We start from the raw sequence: 6009 nt of genomic DNA, 5'->3' as shown, positions 1-6009 counted from the left end.
GTTTTGATTAATGCAAATAAACACTAAACAGAACTACATTTTTTGTGAGAGTTAACTATAATTTTTTTTTTGGTATACATTTATATGTATATATGAAGTAATAATCTGTTTGTTTGTATCATGTAAAACTCTTGAACTCTAAATAACCGATTTGCCTCAAATTTTGATTGGGGAACTCGGGAGCACCACGGGAATATTTTAAGCCTTGTTTTGAGATTCTAAGATGAGTAACATGGGCAACGCGGGGAACTTCAGCTAATGTAAGTACACATATAATTGATTTGAATTCAAGGATAAAAAATCACAGGTAAAACAGCAAAAAAAGATTAAAAACGAAGCACCCTGTATATAACTCTTATTGTGTAAACTTCTTTGAGTCATCCATTGAAATACTACACCTAGCATAGTAATTCTTACTACGGAGGGTGATACAAGTACTACACCTAGCATAGTAATTCTTACTACGGAGGGTGATACAAATACTACACCTAGCATAGTAATTCTTACTACGGAGGGTGATACAAATGAAAAATTTCTGAAACACTAGCAAAATTCTAAGGGAAATAAATTGAAAAATTTTTTTTTAAAGGGAGTGACCGGCTATGTATGGTAGTTGAGCTGAGTATGTAGTATTGTGGACAAATTCTTTGGGATTCATTTTAAAAGTACAAAACGATTCTACGATGTGTAATTACTGAGTTTGAGCGCAAAGTCGACGTTCAAAATCGTCTTTTTTGGTGGATACCTTTTTGAAAATCGTTTTTTTAATTATTAAATGACGACAAGAATGTGAAAACAATTATACAATATACTAATGGCATAAATAGAACCAGGTTGAGGTCCACATATGAGAAAAATTATCCATTAGAAATGGCCAAATAGATGGCAACAGAGAAATGGACCAATTATACACGACGTCACAAGTGTCTAATATAACAAGGAAAACGTAATTTCTCACATTATCTGACATGTTTTCCAAGATTAAATAAAAAAGTGAAAAAATAGAAAATAAAGAACACATAAAATTGCACTTATTTTACTGTAAAATAAGCACTTTATTCTAAAATTGTCACTATTATCAATAATTTTGTCAGACACAAAAACTGAATTGTCACTTGTGACGTCAGAATACAGCTGTACTGAGAGTGTACAAATTCTACGTTGCCATCTATTGTACTAGAATTTATTTAGAAATGGCGGAAATATTCAATTCCACGTGGAAATTATTTTAGTTTGCCGTGATTAGGTATTTATACAGTTGGAGTCGAGTAAATGTAATCATTTCCTTTCCTTTATCTTGAACACTTTCAGATTTCTTTAATCATTAATAACACAATTGCTTGTTTATATTTTACGCTTAAAGGGACTGTAAGCGTATCTCAAGTTACCTTCCGAGTAAAGATGACAATACCAGATTCACAGCAGTACCTTTAAACCTATATAGTAATCAGTTTTAAAATTATAAACATTAATATCTAATTTATAATAAGAAAACGCTTTCGAAGGTACCGTTGTGCATAAGGCATTGGCATCCTTACATGAAAATTATTCTTACAGTTCATTTAAACTTTATTCCTTGCCACCACGTTTTTAAATAAAATGAACACGTATCTCCTGCAATATTGTTAATACTAAATAATATGAATATTCTTATCTTTCACGGACAAGCTAATCATTCTGTAGATCCTTTTAATACAATGATAACCAGAAAACTCTGAAATATGAAGTCTACTTTTAGACTCAAGTAATGACTTAGAATAGTCCAATTAACATGAGACACAGAAGTGTAAACATACTTAAAACTTGATTTAATAAACATCGAATGCATTTCAGTATTACTTTAATATCGTCTTCCTATTCTACAGTTTTCTGGTTCTCCCTGTACAATTGTATGCTGTGGCTTTAACACTATTTATCTATTTAACTATAATCTTTATATTATGATTAATCGATAAATTTAGCTATCTAATTTTTAGCTTATACATAATAAACAATAAACATATGTAATTATAAATATATTTTCATATCTAGTTATGAGCTATTGAACTTTATAGTCTGTGATAATAAAAATAAGTTTGTGGCAAAAACTCAATTCTTTTAAAACCCATTTAATGCACAAAACAATTTCCTATACAACTAAAAAATACTATATGTTCATAATTTTTTTAAAGCTAAATCTAATAAGATGAAATTAAAAAAAAATATCAATGCTTCAGTAAATGTCAAAATTAAAATTTTAAAATTGTTTTAATATTTCCAAACTAAATAAGGGACTAAATCATTTAAAACACGTGAAATATAAACAAAGTAAAACTGCTTCAAAACTAATCTTAACTCCCTTTAATCAAGCTGATTAGCAACGCTGTAAATATTCCCTTATCAGTGGTTTTTACTCTTCGACTAAGGCTTATCATAAATCATAATACCCAGCTCAAAAATCCTTGGATGCGTTATTGTGAATATTTTACAAGAGATATTTAATGAAGACGACCTAAGGAAACCACGAATCCGGAAAGTTTTAAAACAAGTAAATCCGGGAAAAGGAGATTCCACGAAAAAGGCATTGAAAAGCAATGAAACGTACTTTGAGTCCTATTTTCTTATTTAAATAATGCATCTTCTAATCAATAAATAAAATAAAACGCCTACTTCATAACAAGTCCGCGAACAGTATCAGTTCATTTCCCTAACAAGTAACAGTCTTTTAAATGCTGTTGCACAACCAAAAGTCCCATAAGTCGTCTATGGCTGATGATAATATGGGTTTCACTTGGTTTCACTTTATGAAGCTTGGCAAGAACTGCTTCTGTAAGTTTGTAACGATCACTATATCGTTACACTTGTTGGTTTCACCTGTCCCCCCTCCCCCATACCCCACCCCACCTTCCCCCCATTCCCTTTCATCCAATCCCCACTTCCTATTTCCGCAAACTTATGTAGAATACATATTCTCTTCCCTTCTCCCCTCCTTCCCTTTCAACCTATCTTTCTATCCTATTTCCGCAAACTTATTGTAGAATACATACTCTCCTTCTTCCTTGCAACTCTACTGTATATTTGTTGAATAAACTGATTTAAGCATGTGTGTAAGAATTTAACAATGGTGACTCGATAATTTAATTCTTAAATACTGCCCTAGATAAATAGAAATATAGATAGATAGATAAAAATACAGATAAATAGAAATATAGATAGACATATAGAAATACAGATAGATAGATAGATTGTTAGATAGTCAGACAGATAGATAGATAGATATATAGTTAGTCAGACAGATAGATAGATGGACAGAAAGATAAATAGAATAATAGAGATAGAATGATGATAGATGGATAGAAAGATAGAAAGATGTATAGATTATAGATAGGCAGATATGGCTAAATTAATGTATGTATATTGCGAATGCAGTTGTCATAAACGCAACAAAAAAAACCTCGGCCAACATGACAAAAACTGAACAAAACTTTGAAGCGTATGAACTTAAAACTATCTATATCTTGTAGTTTTCATTCGAATTTTGCAGTTATTAAAGACATTTAAAACTCAAAAGAGAAAAAGACAACAGTATTTTCGCAGTTTTTAGTTTATCAGTGCACTCTCCACTGAAATACGAATCTAAAGCCGATGACGAAGCATTGTTTAGTCAACAGAACCGTATAATCTCTATGACTGGTTCGTAAGTGTAAGTATCCTGTGAAAGTTAATATTACAACAGATGGAATACACAAATTTCGAAATTTAGACAATTTGCAATTGTAAATAAAAAATTAAGATGAAATATTTATTTTTCTTTATATTAAAATTCATCATTTTGGATTTGTTTTATAGTTCATTTTCGAATATTACGCCGGGCTGTTTCCGTCAGGTGTTACCATTTTTCGGAATATTATTGCATTTTCTTCACGAAATTTCGGAGATTTGAACGTTGGGACGAACTAATCCTTGATAAGAGGGGGGGGGGGGGTTAAGGCACTATCTGTGCAATTTCTTTTCAATAGGGGAGTGTCCGAATCAAAAATGGAAGTTAAATGCAACTTTCTCAAAAAAAGAAAATATTAAAAAATTAAACATCTACTAATTATTTTTGAAAATCCAACTCTAGAATGTTTTATTCTATAGATAATGTGAGTTAACTGATAAAAAAATAAAGCAAATTCATCATAGGTGCAGTCAAGGTTTGGTGAAGGAGGAAGGTTGATAAATTTTGCTTTAAAAGATTTTAAATGTGAATTTGAACGAATTCGACCGTTGTATAGGTAAGGCAATATGAGGGGGGGCGATGATCGCCACCCCCCCCCTCATCACACCTACTGTTGTCCACTATATAAACTGTAACTGGCTGGCTGTATAAAGTCCTACTGCCTGGATTTCAGGTCTATAAACTGTATCCACGTCTATATACTGTATCCAGGTATACTACCAGCTACTAGACTTAAAGGAATCCTAATAGGGCTTCCNTACCCCTCCCACTTTCATTAATACAATCCCCCTTTCATTCTACCATATGCCTCCTCTTTCATCCAACCATCCTTCTCCCCCTTTCATTAATACAATCCTCCTTTCATTCTACCAAATCCATCCCACTTTCATCCAACCATTCCCTATCATTTATACAAATCCCTTCTTATTCCCCTTCCATTTTTTCGGTTACCCCCTTCCTTTCCATCTTTTAAGCACTTCCTTTCCATCTTTTAAATACTTCCTTTCCATTTTTAAACACTTCCTTTCCATCTTTTAGACACTTCCTTTCCATCTTTTAAATACTTCCTTTCATCTTTAAATACTTCCTTTCCATCTTTTAAACAATTCCTTTCCATCTTTTAAACACTTCCTTTCTAATTCCAAACTAAAACTCTGTTTTTCTTCAATTTTTCCCATGTAGCAAAACTAGGCCCTTTTTTAATTTTAGACACAGGGATATCCCCCCCCCCTCTTGGGAAAATACGGGAACAGGTGTTTCCCATTTCCCGGATACAGAGGAAGTGAGAACTAGATCATTAAAGGGATTGTGCACAGTTTATATATTGAACTAGAACAAAATGAAAATATATTCCAGTTATGAAATTGGAAATATTCATATTTATGATTTAATTTCCGACATTATGTAAATCTAACAATAGATATAGAAATAGATAAGAAGGAGAATACAAAAGAGATTTATTTACTGCAGAGCCAGAGAACTCAAAATTTGGAAAACAAGAAAGGAAAGGATAGACGTAAGAGAAAAAAAAACGGATAAATATTCTTTAAAAAATTTTAATGTCTGACCGAAAAAAAGGACAAAAGGAAACAGCTCAATTGGGTCTAAGAGCTCCATTTTGTTTAAATCTTTAAATCAACGCAAATACGTCTGAAAAATATAATGTTATTGTCTATCTAAGCTTAATTATTAAGGAAAATTAGTAGGCAAGATCATCCCGGCAGCGTAAAACAAGTTTTTACTTTGGTTTATAGGGTAACCCATATGTTAAGTTTTTAATGATAACGGCGCAACACAAAACGTTGGGATATACATTTTTAATCAATCTTGAATAAAATGAAAAATAGAAAGACTTCAATAACGAACTGAAAACAGGCTTACTGAAATATCGTTTTTTTGTTTTGTATGCATGAGCTTTTGCATACAACCCTTAATTAAAATAAATTATTTCTTAAAGTTAAAAATAGATTAGAATTAATCACTTAATAATCGGCATACAATTCAAATTTTTTTATGCGGAGAGATAGATTTAACCTTTAAAACTTGAATTTGAATCGAAGAAATTATATATTTATAATAATAATCATTTTATTACTTTTTAAGCTTTTTAGCTTGTTCAGGATTAAGTGTATTTTAATATGTAAAACTAGGCCTGTGCCACTGTTTCGCTACTTAGCGAATTCCCTAAAGACCTAATGAAATTTATAAGTACCGAGTGGTATTTCTCTGGATAGGATTGTAAGGCTTCCTTCTCTCAACGCTCTCCATAACAAAAGGATGATAATAAGGTTCCGAACGTTTATTTCTCT

The sequence above is a fragment of the Eurytemora carolleeae genome, unplaced genomic scaffold, assembly GCF_000591075.1.
Source record: "Eurytemora carolleeae unplaced genomic scaffold, Eaff_2.0 scaffold1132, whole genome shotgun sequence".
NCBI lineage: Eukaryota > Metazoa > Arthropoda > Copepoda > Calanoida > Temoridae > Eurytemora > Eurytemora carolleeae.
This window is presented reverse-complemented; position numbering follows the sequence as displayed.